Source organism: Miniopterus natalensis, chromosome 12 (genome assembly GCF_054644295.1).
Source record: "Miniopterus natalensis isolate mMinNat1 chromosome 12, mMinNat1.hap1, whole genome shotgun sequence".
Lineage (NCBI taxonomy): Eukaryota > Metazoa > Chordata > Mammalia > Chiroptera > Miniopteridae > Miniopterus > Miniopterus natalensis.
This window is the reverse complement of record NC_142092.1, coordinates 32,874,667-32,897,663: the sequence shown is the minus strand read 5'-3', so window position 1 is coordinate 32,897,663 and position 22,997 is coordinate 32,874,667.

Here is a 22,997-nt window from a genome sequence, read left to right as displayed (position 1 = left end):
AACAACAAGCCAAACCTTAGGTTGATTTTCAGTTTGTATTTGTAATATAATACTTGGTTTTGTTGAGTCAAATTTACTTATTTTTTACTATTGCAAAAGCCAGAGCAAATGGAAGTTTGCCAGCGGAAAAGAAAATGAAAGCAGGCAGAGATCCCAATAACTTGAAGATTATCATTAAGTGGAAAAATGATTTCCAGCCACAGATGCCCTGGTGTCAGAGACAGAATCTCACTGCAGCCATCCTCCCCCTGCCCCCTCCCCGTCATCTTTGCTTTATAAAGTTACTATTTTTTGTCTTCCTATCAGGTATTTATTTTCTTGTCAAGTGTTAAATGTAAACAGCCTTGAAATCTAACTGCTGCAGGGTAATGGGGAGAATAAACCCACCTAAGAAACTCTCAAGGAGAAGACCTGAATCCAAACAGGGATTTTCTCTCTCTCTTACTCTGTACATTTGTCAGTTATGTCCTTCCTGTGTTCAATGAACATTTTGGGATGTCTCTTCTGTCCTCTGTCATTTTCATCTCATTAGGTGAATCCAGTTGGCTGTGGGTATAAGTGATTTTCTTCACACTACCATTGGCTGGAAGTTTATTGTTCTTGAACATTTATGAGGGGGTCAGTACTTTCCTTGGTGAACTTACCATAGTATGCATTAATTCTGTAATGGTGAGTGCTCTGAATTTCAAACCCACCAGCGCTATTGTCAGCCACTCGAGGAGAGTTTTGTGCTTGGCTCTTAATTTTTTTTCACCATTTTACATCTCTAAAAACTGCTATTTGACTATAAAGAGTCTTCAAAGGGCACTGTAGACATATTACATCAAAGTTGTGCTTCAACTTAAGTGTTTTCTATATTCAAGGCAATAAATGGATGTGGCTTGAATCATTTTGTTTAAACATGGGCCCTTTTCTCCATTTAACTCAATACAATAATGCAGTTTTAATGACATTATTTTCCTCCCATCTCAACTGATCTAGCATTATCTTTTGCTCAGTTTGTAGTTCTGTATAGTTAATAGTAGTTAATAGTTAATTTTACAAGCTTCCTTTCTTCTAACCCTTTGGTAGCAGAAGTAGGAAAAAACCTAGGCAAAGTCATAAAATAGAAACATTGCTCCCTTCTCTCTCTCTTTAAAGCTAGTTCTTAAATTTGGTAATATAATACATAGTTTTAATTATGGTAAAATCCAAATAACATTTACCATCTTAACTAGTTTTAAGTGTACAGTTCAGTGACAGTACATTCACACTGATGTGCAGTATTCACTACCATCCATTCACAGAACTCTTCTCATCTTGTAAAACTGAAACTCTGCACTCATTAAACAGGAACTCCTCCCTCCAGTCCCTGGCAACTTTCCTGTCTATGAATGTACTCTAGGTAGCTCATATAAGTGGAGTCAGACTGCATTTGTCCTTTTGCAATGGGCATATTTCACTTAGAATAATGTCTTCAAGGTTCATTCATGTTGTAGCATGTTTCAGAACTTCCTTTTAAAGACTGAATAATATGCCATTGCATGTCCATATCACGTTTTGTTTGTCCACTCATCCACTGGGTTGCTTTCACCTTTTGGCTACTGTGAAGGACTCTGCTGAGAAGATGGGTATACAAATATCTCCTCACCTAGTCCTCCCTCCCAGTTTCATTTTCCTCCCATCTTAGGAACTCACCTTTCTCAAGTCTCCACATCCCTCCCACACTCTGCCCCTCCCCGCAGTGTGGGCCACCCTCACCCCTCACCCAGGCAACGCCACTTTGCCCAGGGACGCTCCAAGATCAGCCCTGCACCTTTTAATGTGAGTTTGAGTGTGTTCACGTCATGTGCATTTAAAAGCTTAATTCTGATTGCGGAACGAAAGACTTGTGCTAACGTGTAGTAAGAAACTTTCTGGAATTCCTACTGCAAAGTCTTAGCAGCACCGAAGAGCAAAGAAATGGCTGAAAGTCAAGATAAAGAAAGAAGGAGAATCCACAGTCCCCTGTAGAATAATAAAGACGTGACTTAGTATTGAGGTTGGGTTTTTCAGTCGGTACTAGAATTCTTGCTGCCCCACCTGATTTTACTTATTTCTGGATTAGTGTTTTTTGTTCCTATTCTAGGTCTGGATGCTCAGGCTAGTTTTCTTCTGTGGTCCAATACGTAGGGCTGATAGTTCTTGAGATGCCTAGATGCTGCAATATATAAACTTGGGTTTGTGGTACCCACTTATATTTAAATGACTGTACCAAGGCTTTTATCGTATCTCCCCTCCTTAGTTATTTTGGTTTTTAACTTGTTATATCTAGACACATTTAGGGCATGCTAGACAGAGACACCTGAAATAGGTTGGCATCTGATATACTGATAAATGTGTCATAATAATAATAAACATGTGGTTAGTGCCTGCTACTTTACAAAACACATTCATGTTGATTGCTTTTCTCATATAAATTCTATATAAAATTGGCAAATGGCCATATTAAGAATTGAATCTACATCTCTCTGTGTGTACCTGGGAGATTTCTTTCCAATATATATGACTTGATATGGCCTAATCCATCTGTAAGAGTTTGTATGTAAATGTTAAGTATACCAAATGCTTATATATAATATATATGTGATAAGCTACACATGTATATTGTTACCTATATGACTACATGTGTCTCTATGTAAAAACTTAATTTCATAAAGCAACACACACACACACACACATACATACACAAACACAATCTCATGGAGTTATGAGAACAATTGAGAGAAATAATGAGAAAGGACCTGCTGGGGAAGGACAACTGACTGACAGTCCCAGCTGTCACACCTTTGGATCCACTGTGGTGTTTATACCAAGGCCACACTTTCCCCAGACTGCTTCCAGTAGAGCAGGATGGATAGAATGGGAACCCTCTAACAGGCATCCTTGGCTGGGGAACTCCCCATCCAAGTATTTTGTTATGGATGTTTTAGGAGCCTAAAAACAAGTACCGCCATAGTATGCCTGGAGTTCAATCAAGAAATCAGACAAAGGAGTTGGTATTTGGAGATTAGAATGTACCTTACCTAACTCTATCACTGATTATGATTATATTAGAGAATGACATATCCAGGAGCAAGAGGACTTCTTGGATTAATCTCTTAACACTAACCCCCAGAATTGGTCTCTAATACTAAACCCCAGAATTAAATAGATGTAGCCACCTAGAAACAATCTGCACTGGCCTACCACACCTCCCTTGCATGCAGAGGATGATGGAGTGTTTCTATTCTCTGCATGCAGGTTTGTTCTTGAAATAAAGGGGAGAGGAATAGGCAGAGCTATTCATGCCTCTTTCCCTATTCCAAACTCACCAGTCAGGTAAGTTGTTCTCCCTCCACCCTTTGAATAACATAATTTTTAAATTATTTCTTTGTTTTGAATTGAAATAAATCCAAAGACTGAAGACTGTGTACCTTTTTCTTTTTCTTTTTTTTTTTAAAGAACAAAAACGAAAACTGGAGGGATGACTTCATTTACCCCAGATGGAATTAAGACATTAAGTATAACATGCTGGCAAGTACAGAAGTATTATTTCACTGATGAGTATACCATTTGATATTATTAAGTGGCATGACCCAAGGGGACTGTACTTCTATCAGTCATCACCAAATTGTTGCCATGGGATGTTATCGTAAAAAGTTATTGTAGGAAGGTACCTGAGATGTTGTGAAAGTATCAAACCAAGCTGATGTTTCCTCTTTTGATAGAGTTACTAGAGAGGTATCAGGGAGGGGAATGCTAAAGACAAGGTACGTCTCAATTCAGCAAGGCATTTAACAAAGTTTTTCATGATAGGGAATTTTAGGATGGAAAACAGTGAAGCCAGGTGGATTTTTTTTAGCTGTTTGAACAGCTACCTTCAAAAGACTTTGAGTAATAAATCAATGCCAATTTTGAGGACAGTCTTTAGTCTTGTGGCTCATTGTTCTCTTGTTTTGGACCATCCTGGCCAGCAAATGAAGACATAAAAGTTTGTTGTCAATCTATGGATGACATTTAGTTGGGAGGTCTGACCACTATTGTTGATGGCAGATTAGGCTTTACTGGGACTATACATAAGGGGAAAATCTTATATTTGGATTTTGAGAACAACTGTCATGCAACTATGAAACTATATGTTGTGGGAAATGATCCTAGGAGTCATAGGGGATTACAAAATGAATGAATATAGTTGATGTTTTCAGAATTGTACCCCTGAAACCTATATAATTTTATTAACCAATGTCACCCCAACAAGTTCAATTTAAAAAAGAAGCAAGAATGAATCATGGCTATAAAAAATTGCCAATGCAAAAAATGCAAACTTAGATTCCAATAATAGAGTTGCCAGATCAAGGGGAATGCTAACTACAGTGTATTTTTTGCCCCCACCCCCATTAGATCACATCTGGGATTTTATATGCAGTTCTGTGCATTGTATTTTTAGTGGGGACATTGATGGACTTGATCCATTGGAGGAATGGAACCAAGAATGAGGATGGTGAAAGGCCTTCCAGTCTTGTCTGACTATAGATAGTGAAGGGCATTGAGAATGATGACCTGGAGAAGAGATATCTTAAGGGAAAACGGCTTGATTTGTATTTTCATGTATTTGAAATGTCATTTCAAAGAAGGAATTAAGGCGACTTGGGAATCTCCAGAAGACACAATCAGGGCTAAGAGGAGGATGCTACAGGGGTGAGATGCAGCTCAATAAAAGGGGGACCATCTTTCATTTGGGTTGTCCTTGACTGGACATTCTTTCACAAGTCAGACTAGTTCATTTATGGACAACCCATAAATCTAAGATATGGCATTCAAAAATTTATAATTTGGGAGGTTACTGTAGATTACATTCATTACTTTACTCTCCATTATAGTTTGTGAGTGCAGACAGCCCTCTGCCTCCCAACCTCCTCTCTCCTTCTTGGAGAGAGTCCACAGTTATTTCCCGTCATTTCAGGCATGGATTGTTTGGATGTGACTCAGTTCTCTTTCAGTCTCCCTCTCACTAATTTTTATTTCAATCAGAATTTTAAAAAATGAAACTTGTAGATTCAGGAGATCTCTGTAGGAAAGTAGTGGGTTTAGCCTCAGTTGCTCCAATTTGTTATGAAACTCAAGCTTGGTGGCAATGGCCATGAAATCAACAAAGGATCATCAATCTTCAACCCACACACTAAAGCGGTGAAGGACCCAGTATGATCCACAACTCAAAAAGCACTGAAACATTTGCTATTAACGATGACTTTGCATGAAACACTTGCAAAAGCCCAGTGAAAAACAAGCACAAAACCCCCATTGCTGTCTTCTCAGGTAACAAATCTGAAGACTCAGGGCAGGCACAGAGCAGGTGAGTGAATGAGAGAGCTGTGTGATTGTGTGACTGATTGTTCATGGGAGTCAGTTCAGTTTAATGAATATTTACCGAGAACTTTCTGTGTGCCAGATACATGCCAGTAACTGGGCCAGTAACTGTTATTTAGGTTCTTTTAAGTAGAAAAAAACTCCAAAGGCCTATTTAAGTTATCTTTAAAAAATAGTTTATTATAAGGAGGGTTAAGGAAATAAGGAAGATGGAAATCTTGATCCTTAGCAGGTCTCACAAAGATGGGAATGTGGTCTGGGAATTAGAAGGTGGTTCAGCTCAGGTGTAGCAATCGTACTTCCTTGTTGTTCCCTTGGCAGCTAAGTAAATTCATGACCCAGGGAAATGACCAGAAATTGCTAGTTGCCTCTTCAATATCCACTGTCCTCTTCTTTAGTAACAGAGCCCTTGTTTAATATGGATGGGTGTCATGCCCAGCTAAAAGGCTGCATTACCCAGCCTAGTATGCATCTAGGTGTGGCCATCAGGATGCAGGGAGCCATGGGTGGGACTTCAGGAGATCTCTCTAAAGGGGCCTGAAACAACAGGAAGGACTACCTTTTTCGCCTCCTTTCTTTCTGGAATTTGGAACTCTGGTAGCCTCCTAGGACCTTGAGTTTGGCAGCTATGTTCAAAGGACTTTGGAGCAGAGAAATCAAAGGAACCTGGATGCCTGTTCACTTTGAGGATCTTCTACACCAGCTCTGGATTGCTTTTCTCTGTTCATCTTTTATGAGAGAGAATAACTCTTTATGTGCATGAGCCCTTGTCTTTAGGTCTTAGTTATGAGCAGCTGAGTGTAATTCCTCCTGATAAAGAAGGGCTTATACACTTGGATGAAGTGTCTACTGGCTGTGTCTGCTTCTCCTATGGTTCCCATTCTATTTCCTCAATTTTCCTTCCCAAAGTGCCTCCTATTTACTGTTATCTCTGTGTGCATCTTTTGGCTTCTTTCTCTACCACCTATTGTCCCCTCATACTGTGAGTCCATTTTTCAAACCTAAGAGTGGGATCTGATGAGTTCATTTAATTCCTGTTGTCTTCTTTTGGCCAAGCCTTACAGGTGAGGTACCTGTGCTTGGTTTCTGTGGGGAGTCATGTAGTGTAAGCCATGACAATCTCCCATGTGAAACACCTCATTGGCATCCTGGATGTAGTGGGTCTTAGAATGTGACAGATCCCTCTCCCAAATGAGTTTAAAAGATGAATAAGATATGGTCCCTGTGCTCTGAGAGCTCAGGGCCTACTGAAGGAGAAGCATCCATATACTTGATGTTTTTTGCAAAATCCATTTCCAACTATAAGTCAGATTTTACTACTACTAATAGTAACTAATATTTATTGTGGTCTTTGTTTTTTGTCTGATACTTTGCATACCTTATTTAATTTAATCCACACAAATTTTTAATTTGTGAATTAGGTATAATTGTTATTCTCATTTTACATGTAAGGACACAGGCATAAAGAAGTGACTCAACTTGCCCAGTATCATATATTTGGGATGGGACTGCATAGAGAAGAATCCCAGGTCACAGGAATTTTGGAATTTTTACTCCTAACCATCTTAACCAGTGTCTTGCACCATCTCCCAGAAATGAAAAAGGGCTCATTTTGGTGTAGGAGCATCTTGGTGTAGGAGGAAGGACACAGGATACAGAGGTGGGAGAACTGAGTTCTTACCCCAGTGATTCCTCCCTTTGTCTTTTTGCTTCTCTGGATCTTGGATTTTCTCTACCTGTAAAATGAGAGTAGGAGACGAAATGGGACTTAAAGACTTGGCTGTGGAAAGGCCTGAATTTGAATCCTGCCCGGGTCACATGCTTGACATGTGGCAGGAAGACCCAACAGAACCAATGAGTTGTGGTGGCTCTGTCCAATCCAGTCAGGCTCCACCTGCAGCATTAATCCCCTGGAAAGAGATTCTTTAAAAAATACACTTCATGTAGAACAGAACAGAGTTAAATTGTCCAGGGGCACACCTGACACACGGACCAGAGGCAAGTGTTTTAAGACTCTTACCCTGATGCTGAAAAGCCTACAAGAGGAAACAGATATGGCTCATAGTAACTAACTCAGTTCTAGTCTACCAATTTTTATATGGCATTTCCCCTCCTTTCCCCACTCACATAAATGACTAATATTCTTAATATGAACCTGTTCCCTTAGATTACTTCCAGGAGGCAGCATGGCAACCTGGAATGCATATGGGCTTGGAGTCAAGTTAAACCTGGGTTTAAACCTCAGCTGCTTCTTGGCAAATCATCTCACCTCTCTGAGCACCTCCCCCCCCCCCCCCCCCCCCCGTGATGCAGAAATTAAGAGCACAGAGAATTGTTATAAGGATTAAATGAGGTAATGTATATGACGTGCCTGATCAATAATTAAGTCACTCTCCCCACCTTAGACCCATCTTATTCCCTAGAAGGTATTTCCTTCTCACCAAGAGCTTGTAACTTTCAACAGCCCACAATGAGAATTAAGTGAATTTAAGAACTAATTTTTAAGGTGGAAAAATTTAGCCTTAAGATTCCATAGAAGTGCAGCCACTTAATTTGTAATATTATAATGAATATAAAATTATTATAAAAGCAAAAGTAGCCATTTTGTACTGACTTGTTATGTAGGCCTCTTTTCTGGGTTTTAAATTACTGGAAAAGATAGGTGAAGAATTCTCATGGTATAAAACTATAAAGGGTATATGTAGCCTCCTCTTATCCATGGAGGGTACATTCCAAGACCCCCATAGATGCCTGAAACTATGGATAGTACCAAATCCTATATGTACTATGATTTTTACTATACACACATACCTATGATAAAGTTTAATTTATAAATTAAGCACAGGAAGAGATTAACAATAATAATAAAATGGAACAGTTATAAAAATATACTGTAATAAAAGTTATGTGAATATAGTCTCAAAATATTTTATTGTACTGTTTCACCCTTGTGTTGAAGTGAGATGCAAAGATACAACGTCCACAAGATGAGATTGAGATGAAGCGAGGTGAATGGCCTAGGCATTGTGATGTAGCATTAGGCTGCTATTGATCTTCTGATGCTACGTCAGAAGAAGGATCATCTGCTTGGGGCAGTCCCGGATCACAGCCACGGCTGTGTTGTGGTTGGATGTAACGAGCAGATGATGTTGATGGTTGGGGATCCCGACAGTTGGTTTATTTTGCTGAACCTTTTGAAGAACATTGTAATTGGAAATTGCTGCCTCTTTCTTAAAGGAAGCTCTTTGTGGCTTCTTTTTGGCATGTCTGAATTGCCAGTATCACTACTCTTGTGCTTGGGGCCATTACCGAGTGAAACAAGCGCTGTGATACTGTGACAGTAAACCTGGTAACAGAGACGGCTACTGAGTGACTAAGGGGTGGGGAACATGTACAGCACGGCTCCCCTAGAGAAAGGGATGATTCATGTTCTGGACGGGATTGAGCGGGACGGTGCGAGATTTCATCATACTACTCAGAGTGGCATTCACTTTAAAACTTATGAATTGTTTATTTCTGTAATTTTCCATATAATGTTTTCAGACTGCTGTTGACTGTGAGGTAACTGAAACTTGGAAAGCAAAACCACGGGTAAGGGGGGACTGCTGCACAGTGCAAAGTCAGTCTCCTCCTTCCTGTCCTCCAAATCCTTTCCCCAGAGGCATACTGTTGCCAGTTCATTATATATTTTTCCAGAGACAGTCTGTCAACACGCAGCATGAGTGGGAACATATCTGTGCACAGTTATGCGCTTTGTCCCCCTCACTTCGTACCGTGTCTCGGAGATCGTTCCGTGCCAGTTCATATAGAGATGCTTTAAAGTTGATGCAGGCTGTTGGACTCTACGTCTTGGATGGGTTCTTAGAGATGACCTAGTACAACATGTCACTGCGCAGATGTGGACACTGTGGCCCACTTATGTCTTAGACTACAGAAAATGATGTGCTGGAGCAGAGTACTGACGGACGGTGAGGAGGCTGGGAGCCAGGACACCTGGGAGGTGGAGATGATGCCACCAAGATGAGGAAAGAGGTGCTGTCCCGAATGTTGGTCCTGATTCTTCCCCTGAGCTGAGGGAAGAGTTACCTCAGCATTGCAGCTCAGGAAGCACACTTTCATCAAGGTGGAGGGGAGAATTGGGCTCCTTATGAAAGAATAAAAGAGAGAAGATAAACTGGTAGCTGATCAAAGTGTCCCTGTTTTGTGCTACATATTACAACCAGGCTAGTCCTCATGTTACAGTGGTGATGCTATTTTCTATTCCAATGGGAAATTCTTCCCTGTCTTATACATCACATAATGCATAATACATAATACATAATGCATACTATGTAACGCATATGACAGACTCATACCATGTCAGAACTGGAAGGGACCTTCAGTGTGTCGGATGGTTCAACCAATACCCTCAAGGTCACAAAGGTGGTTAGTAGAGAGTTAGAATTAAAATCCAAGTTCCCTGTCTTTTAGATTTCTTTCCTACTTGATGATATTAGAAGCTATTTGAATATGTATAGTAACATCTATTGTCCAAAGCAATAAGATGCTACTATACATAGGATTATGGTCAAGTCTTAAGCCACAGGTAGGGATAATCCTCCAATGGAGATGGGCAAAGGAAGTGGGGGGGGTAGTAAATATCTGGTAAACAGTGATCTGCTCTACCACTGGTGAATATAGCCGATCAATGTACGATGTCCAATGTTTAGAGTTAAGTTGTCTCTTGTTCTATATACTGTGCTTAATTACCCCACTCCATCTTTGTTATTCCAAGGTCTTTAAAAGAAGTACATTCACAACAGCCTGTGCAAATAGTGCTTGGGCTGGAATGAAAAAGAGAGGGTGGTTCTCCATCCTACAGGTATATGGACTTAAAGGAATGAGTCAAGAATAATGATTAACAGCCAAAGAAACCAGTCAGAAGTCAGGCAGAGTTGGAAAATATAACCCACTACCCCACCCTTAAGCCCTCCTAGAATTCTTAGAGTAGAGATGCTCAGAGTTTTAGGTATATAAAAATCATCTGGTGTTTGTGTTCGTAATGGAGTTTCTAAGATGCCTCTCCAAAGATTCTGATTCAGCAGATCTGGGACAGGGTCCAGGAACCTGCACTTTTGATGAGTAATTCTCTCTTATTGCAGACCAGGTCTCCCAAATATTATATTTTCGTAGCTTTCACTCCTGAAAGTACTGAATTCCTGCTCTTGTCCCTGTTAAAAGTCCTGACAGACAACTCTGATTAGTCAAACTTGGGTAAAGTACCGTTCCTGGACCAATCAACCTTGGCCAGGAAGATGAAGACACAAGGCATAGGGAAGGGTATTGGGGACCGGAAAAGTGATTCCTGAGTCACGTAGACCTCATTTGGTGCCCACTCGGTCTCTCCAGGTGCTCAGGCATCTCTGCATTTCCTGCCCAAACTCTTGTGCACCTGATAGGCTTCTGTGCTGATCTCCAGGTGCAGAAACCTGGAGGGACTTTGGATGATACACCTGGAGACCATATATAAATCTCTGGGCCAGGGGAAAATATTCTCTTGGCCAAAGGAGAATGTGTGAGAAAGGTGTAGAGAAATATCTTGTGCCTGCATCCTAAATGAATACACATTTCTTAGAGGCGGGGTGAACGTGAGCCCTTTGACATTTTCTTTTCCCCAGGAAAAGACAGGTCAACTCACTAACTCATTCATTTACCTTCCTACCTTTGAAAAGACGCAGCCCACCTCTCCATCTTTGAGATACTCAATAGAGACACTTACAGGGTTTTATATCACAAATAGTTTGTTCTCTTGGAAGAAAGTGTTTGCTGAGGCAGCAGGTTCCTCTGATTGATTCTTTATTTTGTGTGTTAAAATATAATAGGTCTGCTGTTTTAATCCTGGAGCAGAAAGAACATAAAAGGCGTTTGATCTCTGGTTCATGGTGGAGCTCCTCAGGTCTTGGATAGATTATTTCTGAATAGGTGCCCTTTGCCCAGAATTCCAGTGAGTACTCCAGGGTCAAAGATAAACTGTGTATTCAGAGATGAAAGGACAGTTGTTTCCCCACAAAGCCTCATAAATCAGTTTTGTACCATTCCTGTTTTATTTTATTTTATTTTTTCTGGCACCACAACATTGGGGCTGTTTGATGCATTTAACTGAAAATATTTGTATAGGGCCCTTCGGTTTTCTTTTGTGATGGAAAGTGTTACCTAAAAAAACGAGCTGATAAACTGAGAGGCAAAGTGAAGTGAACATCCACCCAGCATCCGGCTCTTAGAGTCAACATCTGATTGTACTTAGTGGGGAGGAAACTTTAAAAAAACCCAATCCAACTTTCATTTCTTGCTTCTTTTATCCTTAAGCTCAGCAATAAACTAGCACTCTTTGGTTAAAAAGTCAAGGGAACAGATGTATAATTCTGGTGCTTCAGCATCTATATTTCAATTGGAGCATGTAAATTATGAGAAGGCTTGTCTGCGCTCAGGGGTGAGAGCCTCGAGAAGCGTCGCGGCACTGCTGTCAGTCATCCCCGCATTCTGCCCATCCTGGGAAGAAGCTGCTCCGGGCTGGCTGGTCAGTTGGCTGGAGCGTGGTACAGATGGATCCTCTCAAGGAGGCTGCTCATTTCACAGAGAGGAAATAAGTGGTTGAACCGCACAGAACGGAAACACCAAGATTTGACAGCTGGTAGGTCACAGTCAGGGCCTGGAGAAGATACTGCTGGTAACCAAGGACAAACATCAGAGGCAGTTTAAGAAGCAAAGACAGTGCAGGGTCTCCAGTTCTGTCCCCCAAGCCCTGGCCTTTGCTAGTTATGTGACATTAGAGAAGGTACTTAGTTTTCTGCTTTGGAAATTGAGCATATATGTGCCTACTTCAGAGGACTGTTCTGAGGATGAATTAAAAAATAGTATGTAAAACGCTTAGCCATGTTCCAATGTAAGTGTCTTTTTTTTTTTTTTTTTTAAGTAGAACTCGTTACATATAAAAAAGGTGGTAAAGTATTAAAGTTTTATTCAAAATTTCAAATTAAAAAGCTGGAAAGGAACTTTAAGTTATTTGGCCTGACTTCTTCATTTTGAGATGGGCAGTGGCCTTCCCCAGAGATGCCTTGCAGGGTTGGCTGAAAAAGGCATCTGTCCCAGTCCTTCTGCAAAATCACACCACCTGACTCTTACATGCCACCAGGGCAGAGCCCCCAAAGGTGTGTTCAGCACCTGCTGTGTTGCTTGGCACTCAATGAAGATTTGTTTAATTGGCAAATGAAACTCAGGGACCCTAGACATGTCACCAGAAGGTGTATGTATGTGTGTGTGTGTGTGTGTGTGTGTGTGTGTGTGTGTATGTATATATTTTGTGCTTTAGTTTCTAGGTCTTTCTGAAGAGTCAATTAACATAATATTGTGAATTGCTTTGTTTGACAATATTGTGAACAGCTTAATATGTGAACTAAGCAAAAAAAAAAATGGAGATACTTTAAGGAAAACTGCTAATTGATGTATGAAAGCACAGTTCAAACCCTAATTTGGCAGTCAGAAAATTTTTTTTTAGATGCCTACTTTACATATTAACTTGTGTTAAATGCGTTGAGAAGGGAGGGTAAGGAATTGTGGTTGCCAAACATCCCACAGAGATATGCTCAACTAAGTGAACAATTCTCTTGATATTCCCCAAATGCTTTTAGGAAATAGAGATCCATCCCCCTTTCCTTAAGAATTAGGGTCAAATAAAGACATTTGTCCCTCTTCTCAAATATACCCTTTTGCAGAGTCAGGCCAAGATTGTAGGCCTGGTTTCATGCACAGCCATGCTAGCTTTGCCCCATTTGCAGACGGAATCCACGGGGGACCTCTTGACCGCCACCCGCGGCTCCTTCCTCTTCGTGCCTCTTGAGGAAGGATGGCTAGATGAAGGGCACAGTTAGACCCTGACGGCCCGGCACACTGGGAGTGATGGCTGGGCTTCAGCATTCTGCATGGAGGGCCTTCTGTAATTCTGTCCTGGAAGTAGACCCAGCCAGGAGCAGGTGGGTCCCCAAGCAGTCTAATAACTTGGTGCCTGGTTAGTGCTCAGCGTGTCCTCTCTTTTCCTAAAAAGTTCAGCTCCAGCCCCAAACATGATTATCTGGATGATGTATGAAACAAAAGCCTTGCATTCTGATTCAGTGGGATATTTGTACAGGCAAATAGTTAATGACCCTCTTAAAGAGGCAGTTTAAGCAAGGACAGTCTTGCAGGTCATATGTAAATGACAGATGCGGGAGCTGTGTACAACTCTACACTGTGGCTTTGTGGCCCTGAGTTTAAATAACTTCTGTTATTATTTGTATATTTCCCTGGGAGAGGGGTCACACACAGCCCCACCACACACAATTTATAACTGGGTTTTAACCTCGAAAGTGTTCTCTGTAAGAGGAGTGCTAGGAAAAATAATTTTTTCCATCTTGTTATAATTCTAGCGACATTTTTAGCACCTCTTAAATACTAGCACCCCAGGCAAATCCTGTCTGACCCACCTCTTAATCCGACTCAGCGTGGAATAGAATATAAAAAAGAGGAAAGAAGAAATTAGTGGTAATGAGAGATCACTGGAGACATTTAAAAGCTCATAAAATACAGATAAATTTCCAATGTGGGATACTTAAGCAATGTGTAAATCACCATTTTTCAGAATTCACTGAAGATCCAAAAAATTAGGAGTCAAATCTATTTTGGTTCATTTCACTCTTCAAATGAAGGAAATAATAAACTATAAACTGTAAAACTTTATATCCTTTCAAAGGGTTTTTACATGTATGATGCCATTTTAACTGATGGTGCAAACTTCTCAGTTCATAATGTCCTTTTGTTATTTATCATTGGTCCATGTAACACCCCTCTTATTTTATTATTTTTTCCCTTAATCCCCAACCTTCATTCCTAGTCCTCTGTCCCAAGTCATTTTCCAAACTAATATGTTGGTAATGAATCTTTAAAGATGCATGTGTCCTAGTAAAATATGGAGTGTTATTTGGAACATGTTTGTGTTTTTAATTTGTCATTCAATCCTGTTTTTAAGAACATGTGCCTATAACTACAGTTAGCTCAATATTTTTAACTTCTGCAAGGTATTTCATAATGTGAATCCGTTGTATTTTTAAAATTGTGGTAAAATATATGTAACATAATATTTACATTTTAACCATTTTTAAGTGTACAGTTCTTTGGCATCAGGTACATGCATGTACCTGATGGTTCTACAGCCATTACCACCATCCTTCTCCAGAACTTTTTCATTTTCCCAAACTGAAACTCTAGCAATTAAACAGTAACCCTCCATTCCCACTTCCCCTCAGCCCCTGGTGACCACCATTGCATCCATTGTATTTTATTATTCCCCTATGAATGGACATTTAGATTGTCTCCAAGTCCCAGTACCACAAACCACACCACAATAGAAAACAGAAGGGGATTTTGGAGTCATAGGGGATATTGTTTTCTAGAATGACTGTACCAATTTACAATTTCCCCCAATTTTACATTCTTTCATCTCTGAAATTATTTACCTTCTAATTTTTTTTATTCTAATAATCTTATTTTTACTTCAATTTCTTTGTTTACTGAAGACTCTGAGCATTTCTTAATATTCTTATTAGTTACTTGGGCTTTCCTTTTGAGAATTATCTATTCAATACTTTTGCTCATTTTAAAATTGGGTCTCCCACTTTTTTTCATATTGATTTTTAGCAGTTGTTTGCATATTACAGGTGTTAAGTTCTTGCTGGTTTTATATGTTACCAATATTTTTATATTTCTCCCTAAACTCTCATCTTTACTTTGTCTATGGTGTTCTTTATTTTGACAGAATCAAATTAATCAACTTTTTATCTTAGCATTTGTGTTTTTAGGGTCTTAGTCCAGAAATCTTTTCCCCACCCCTATTAAAAAACATACTATTGTACATTTAAAAAAATTGTCTTATTTTTATTTTTAAATTTTATTTTAAAATTTATATTCTACATTTTCTGTTTTTAATTGAAAATATTTGACATATAATATTGTAAATTTAAGGTGTACAGTGTGTTTCTTTTATACATTTATATATGGTAATATGATTGCCTTTATTTTGTCACATTACTTAATTATGGTACAGTATTGTTGTCTACATTCATTATACCATGCACTGGATCACTACGACTTATGTACTACTAATCGTTACAAGTTTGTGCCCTTAAACAACATCAGTCTTATCTCCCCACCACCCATTCTCTGCTCAGCAACATTTTACTCTCTGTTTTTCACTAATTTGACTTTCTAAAATTTATGTTTTACATATAAGTGATATCAAGCAGTATTTATCTTTCTCTGTCTGATTTAAACTACTTGAACATAATATGCTCAGGGTCCATGCATGTTGTCATAAATGGCAGGATATTATTCTTTTCATGGCTGAGTAATATTCCATGTCTATGTACCAAATCTTTTAAATCCATTTGTCTGTTGATGCGCATTTAGGTTGTTTCCATATCTTGGCTATTATTAATAATGCTGCAATAAACATGATGGTGTGTGTATCTTTTTGAAATACTGTTTTCATTTCCTTTGGAAATATGCCCAGTAGTGGAATTGCTGGACTGTTTAGTAGATCTATTTTTAATTTTTTTGAGGAATCTCCACATTTTTTTCCATAGTGGTTGGACCAGTTTACGTCTCCAGCAACAGTGCACAGGGTTTTCCTTTTCACCACATCCTCACGAACACCCGTTATCTCCTGTCTTCTTGATGATAGCCGTATATGTCTTTCCCACACACCATATTATATTCCTTAAAAGATGTCTCATGATAATAGGAAAGAGATACATACAAAAGTGAAACCCAGTTAGTCATCAAAAACAAAACAAAATTCCATCTCAATATGTTACAAATTTGGGCAAAAAGAAAGTAAACTAGAGATTCCATGAGAAATGAGCGATTCCAGGCTTGGGACAGTGAGGGAGCAAGATGAACTTTGGAACATGTTACTCTGCCAGAAAGTGAAGGAGTCCTCATAAAAAAGAGAGGTCCTGTCAAAAGGATACAGAAACCAACTTGAAGGGGCTCCTGCTGGCCAAATCTGGAAAAATTTGAGCAGCAAAAGAAATAAGAACAGCTGCCTGACTGGCGTGGCTCAGGGGTTGAGAATCAACCTATGAACCAGGAGGTCGCAGTTGAATTCCCAGTCAGGGCACATGCCCGGGCCGTAGGCTCCATCCTCAGTAGGGGGCTCTCATCATCGATGTTTTTCTCTCTCTCCCCCTCTCCCTTCCTCTCTCGGAAATAAAAACATATTAAAAAAACAAACAACAGCAATTAATTGTAATCCACTGAATAAAATAAGAATCCATGAATTCATACTAATACTTAAATAGATAAATTAAAGTAGGAGAGAAAAGAATATTTTTCCTTAGGGTAGAATGCTAACTGATAAACACGGGAGAGTGGTGTAGTTGGGAAAATTAACTGTTTTGCACCCATCAAAGCAAAGACTGGTTTAGACGTGAATCATCAATGGATGCTAAATCTAGGATGTAAATTCTGGTGCATAGCAGCATATTTGCATGGCCTGATAATGTCTTCCTGTAGACATTATTTATTAGGTGCATAGGGGGAAAACAGTAAATATACAGCGGAGAAACTGGATAACACCTTGACCGGGAAATAAAAATTATCACCAGTGACGGACTTGTGTGTCTCTGGATATGATACTTTGAGGATACAGTGTTATGTCAGTATTCTAGCTGCTGAGCTTATGTTCCAAATCTAATCATAAGGAAACATTAACCAAACCCAAACTGAGGCATATCGTATATAATAGCTGACCTCTACTGAAAGACTGAGGAACTGTTTCAGATTTAAAGAGATTAAAAGGATATGACATATAAAATTCAATATATGATCCTTGACTATATCCTGGAGGAAATGTTATAAAAGGCGTTATTGGTACAGTTGACAAAACTGAATTATGGACTGTAGATAAGATAAAACCATTGTATCGGTGATAAATTTCCTGAATTGGGTAACTATCATAGCATTGCAAAGGATACCCTTGTTCTTAAGGAATATATACGGAAGCACCAAGGGGAAAAGGCACATTCTCAAATGGTGCAGAGAGAGCGAGAAGGCAAATGTGGCAGTATTGTAAAAATTAGCGAATCAGTAAAGGGAATATGGAAGTGCTCTGTACGATTTTTACATCGTTTCATTTAGCATGAAATTATTTCAGATTTTTAAAAAAATGGGGGGGGGGAATTAGTAAGTGTGGTCATTTGTTAAAAATGCTGCCACATTCTGGCAATCAACATTTGCCCTGCCATCTCTGTTTTCCCTCAGGAATGGATGATGGGTCTCCTGAAGGGCGCATTTGTCCACAACACGGACTCATTAGAAGCAGAGACCTCCTTCCTGGTTTAACTGCTTTCTCTTGCTTGTAAGTTTAGTAACATTATTATAAGGAAAGGAACCATTTGTTGGTAAATAGAGGTTTTATCTTTTTCCTTTACTCAAAATGGTTTCAACCTTGCCAAGTCTCTCACATCTCTCTTCCCCACCTTGATATGTTTATAATAATAATCTGTAAGAAATCATCCCTCAGTGCCACCCTGCACCTGATGGGACTTGTATACTTGGTCTTTGGTTTAATCTCCAACTGTCTCCAAAATTCTGTCTGAAGTTCAGAGTCACTCATGGAATGTGGTTTGAGTAACCCCAAGGAAGTCACCCTGATTGTTTATCTTTAATACTTTGCTTATTTAAACATTGTGGTAAAATACACATAACATTTAGCCCCTCAACCATTTTTTAAGTGCACAGCTCAGTGGCATTAAGTACATTCACCCTGTTTTGCTCCCATTGCCACCATCCATCCGCAGAACTGTCTTCATCTTGTAAAACTGAAATTGTACCCATTAAGCGGTAACTCCCTACTTCTCTCTCCCCTCAGACCCTGGCAAATACTATTCCGTTTTCTGTCTCTCTGAATTTCTGTCACATATAAGTGGAATCCTACTTGTATTTGTCCTTTTGTGACTGGCTTATTTCACTAAGCATGATGTCCTCAAGGTTCATCCATGTTGTAGCCTGTGTCAGAATTTCTTTTCAAAGCTGAACAATAGTCCACTGTGCTTATCTGTTCAAGTCCCTGTTTGCGGTTCATTTGGGTATACACACAGAAGCAGCATTGCTGGGTCATATAGAAATTCTATTTTTAAGTTTTTGAGGAACAGCTGTACCGTTTTCTGTAGTGGCTGCACTATTTTATATCCCCACCAACATTACACAAGGGCTCCAGCTTCTCCACATCTTCTGTAATTTCTTTCTTCTTTTTTTCAGCTATCTGTCATCCTAATGGGTGTGTGTTGGCATCTGACTGTGATTTGAGTAGTATTTCTCTTAAATGTAAACTCCCTTGAGAAGGAAAAACAGAGATATTATCAGATATTAATATTCTAAATTAGTTTGTAAGATTCTTTTTTTCTCAGAATGATAGCTCCCTCTAGAATGGGGCAGTTAACAGGTGTGTCTGGGTGGAAAATACTTGTATGTAGTAAAAAGAGCCCTCGGTTTAGAGCCAGAACATTACTTGTCTATAATGTCTCTCTTACATTACTGTAATGCCTTTGATAAGCCAATGTAACCCACAACAGCAGCAATTTGTTTATCATGTGAGGATAGAAAGGTCTTCTAAGATAGGCATTGGAATCTAATAGAGTGGCACTTTTCAGGACTTCCCTAAAATCCCTGAGACTTGAGCATTCTGAGAAGTGGGCCAGCAAGGAGAGGCTATCATGAAAAAGGAGATGAACTTTTGGAGTGAAGCTGGGAAGGTGTCAAAAACTCATTTTACCTAAGGCAAAAGTTTGCCCAGGGCCAGGCTCACTCCTCTTTGGAGCTTCTGTATCAGTAAAGAATTGTTTGGCTGCAAGGGAGAGAAAACTCAATAAATGGGTATAATACCTATGTAAGTATTAAGGGCTTACTTTTTTTCTCATGTAACAAGAAACCTAGAGAGAAAGTTATTGGTATTAATTCAGTGGCTCAAGGATTTCAGTATTGAGATCTGCAATTTCCTTGCCCCTCTGTCGTCTGCACAACATGGCTCCAGCTGCTCCAGCCATTACATCTGCTTTCCACACAGGTATAAGTGAAAAAAGACAAGATAAGGTTATTGTCTATGTCAGGAAAGCAAAACTCCCAAAAATTCTCAGCAGGCTTCTGTTTAGTTTTCAATGTCTGGAGCTGTCCTTTGGCCATTTGTAGCTTCAAAGTGTGGCTGAGAAATGTTTTAGTTTGGCACATTGATACCCCAAATTAAGTTAGGATATTGTCAGCAAGGTGGAATGTATCTGCCCCAGGTTCATATTTTTTTCTGCCGCTAGTGATTTTAGAGTAAGGTAGTGAGGCCACTTAATGTTCTTTTTTATGTGTGGTTATTGTCATCATTAGTACTTTAATGTGTATGGCAGATTGAAGCCTGAGAGTATTTTCACTTATATTAGCTCTGTTGTTTTTCCAAGTCACCTTGGGACGTTGTTTCAGCTCTATTTTATAGGTTTGAGAATAGGAGCTCCTTTTCCTTTTGTATTTCTTCTGAGCCCTACAACTTTACCCCTAAGTTTCTCTAGCCTGCCACCCTTAGGTCTCTCCCAAAATATGGCCTGCTTTCCAAACTTCCCACTCAAAATCCTAGCCTCTTCTATGTCCCACTGCCCCTGGGAACTATGTGGGGTTGAAGCTAATCAGATAGACTGATTCATGGGAAAAACACATTAAGAGGTTAAACCTGCAGTGAACTTTGGCTGTCACTGTATGGAAAATTTTTTCCAGTCTGTGTTCTCAACCAGAGGTTAATGATTTTCTTAGCCTCCTAATCCACCCACCACGATGTAGAGGCACTAATGAAGTCCAGCTTATACGTTCTTGAGAATCTGCTTGCAAATGTGCTTTGTAAACATGAAATATATTTATTTGTGGTTTCTCTCTCTCACTTTTTTCTTGTGAGCCTGAGAGTGAGAAGTAGAGAAAGAAACCATGTCTTACCAGGAAGGTAACATTAAAAGTATTTTTGAAGAAGTGAATATTAAGGGAGATTTGAAAAAAAGAAGGGTGGTAGAAGGACCAACATGCTGGTGGCAGGCAGATGGCCTCAGGCATAGTCATCATGGGGAAGACAGAGGAAGGAAGGGAGAAAAAGAAGGAAATACAGGCAGTGGCTAGTGAGCTAGCCAGGCAGGTAAGATGGGAGGGAGGAAATGAGCGCTGACGCTGATAGTTGCTCCAGATGGAGTTGAAAGGTGTGCACAGCAGGCAGGAGGAGGGGGCAGCTCTAGGTGCTGTGGTGCAGACAGGACAGTGGAAAAGAGGACAGGGAGCTAGACTGACTTGGGGGAGGTGCCAGATGCCTGGGAGGGAGATGATGTTCCCGATGAAGTAGGAGTCTGGGGAGAAGTGAGCCAGCACAGATCGGTGTAGCCCACTTGAATGCAGTTTTAGCAAACATTTAATGAGTGTAATAGGTAGAATAGCCCCCCCTCACCGCCCCCAAATTTTTGTCCATTTTCTAATCCCTAGAACTTATGAATACGCTACTTTATACTTTGCTGATGCCGTTACATTAATGATCCTGAGGCGGGGAGAGTAATTTGGATTATCCATGTGGACCCAATGTAATCACAGGGGGAGAGAAGAGAGAGAGATCTTGAGAGGAGAGAGCAAGAGGGGAGAGGGAGAGAGGAGGATTTGAAGATACTGCTAGCTTTGAAACTGGAGAAAGGGCCACAAGCCAAGGAATGCACATGACTGACCGCTAGAAGCTCCAAAGGGAAGGGAATGGATTCACCCCTGCAGCCCTCAGAAGGAATGCAGCCCTGACAACACCTTCATGTGTGCAGTGAAACCCATTTTGGATGACCTCCAGAACTGTAAGGCAATAACTTTCTTTTTTCTTTAAGGCACTAAACTTGTGGTAATTTATTATAGCAATGATAAAGAACTGATAAATTGAGCGAGTACCAAGTGGCGCTATGAGTTGGGGAATATAAAGATGAATAAAATATTGATGGTAGCCTTTAGGTGAGTCCCAGTGCAGCGGCCCAAGTCAGGGATCAGCACACTTTAATATGCATAGAGATCACCTGGAGATCTTGCTAAAATGCAGATTCTGATGAACTAGTCCTGAAGTGGCTGTGAGATTCTGATCTGTGGTTGTTCACTTCTCCCCACACTCCCACTTTGCCTTGCTCACCTCTGCCCAGGTGATGCCAGTGCTGTGGTATGGGGACTACACTTTGTTTACCAAGGGTTGGGGCTTTAAAAGTCAGTTCCAGAGTCTGGGCATTCAAGAAGAGCAAAGCTTTTAGGTTGTTATGATGGAGAAAATGGTTCTGGTTTTAGATCATTATTTAGGAAATACTGATCATCTGACCTAAAGCTTGAAGATCTGAAACTTACTAGCAGAGGGAACTTGGGGCTCCAAGCTTTTGAAAAGGATTGTTGTGATAATCAAACAAGATAATATATATGAAAGCAGGAGGTAATTTACAAAGCACAGTGTACAAATGCGAGCCATCTCTTCAGATGTCAGATGAAAGCAGATTTGGCTAGAAAGCATAAGTCTTCTGGATTCACAAGTTTCTCACTAACCTGAAGTAAAGGAAGGAATACTTGGATGAAAAAAATGCCAATGTTTACCAGAGTCATTTTTCTTTTACTTCCCATAAGTTCTCTGCTCTGTTCTGATGATTATACACATAGGGAATAGCACACTTGGAGAACAAAACAACCAATAAGCTTACAGAGAATAAATAATTGTCACTGGTAACCTTGTAATTCAAAGATAACCAGGAACTAGATATTTTCCAGGAGTTTGGGTTGATGTGATGTCCTTTAAGAGTCTCTGCAGACTTTTGTCTCTCGACCATTGTAGAAAAGCATAACCGGATGCTTTTGTGTTGTGCACTGTTACTGATAACTCTGCAACTACAGTGACCAAATAATTCCAGTCACACCAGGGAACACTTTACCATAAAGCAACAGTTCTCAACTGGGGCCACAGTTCTCATCCAGGGACATTTCCCAGTGTCTGGAGACATTTTGTTGTCATGACTGGGGGGTGGGGTGTTACTGGCATCTGGTGTGGATTCTCCATGGATGCTGCCAAACATCCCACAATGCACAGCACAGCATCACAATAGTTATCGGTCCCAAAATGTCAGTAGTGCCAAGGTCGAGAAGCCCTGCTGTAGAGCAGCTGGTTCCACATTTTAGTGGTTCTCAGAATCACCTAGAAGGCTGGGCGAGTTGTTGCTTTAGGGAAGCGTGATGGAGAGAGGGAAGTGACTGGGCAAGTGAATGTGGAAAGAAAAGAAACAACCATTTTTGTTGAGCTTAAGATGCGCCTCCCCCAACAGTGTCATGAAAACTAAACATGTCTGTGCATAGCTTTGCAATTTCTTATAAAACACAATCTTTTTAGTCTGAAATGTTAGACTCCCTATTATGCTAAGCGAAATAAGCCAGTGAGAGAAAGGCAAGTATCACATGATCTCACTCATATGTGGAATCTAACGAACAAAATAGATCCAGAGACATAGAAGCATGGGATAGATTGACGAATCTCAAAGGGAAGGCAGGGG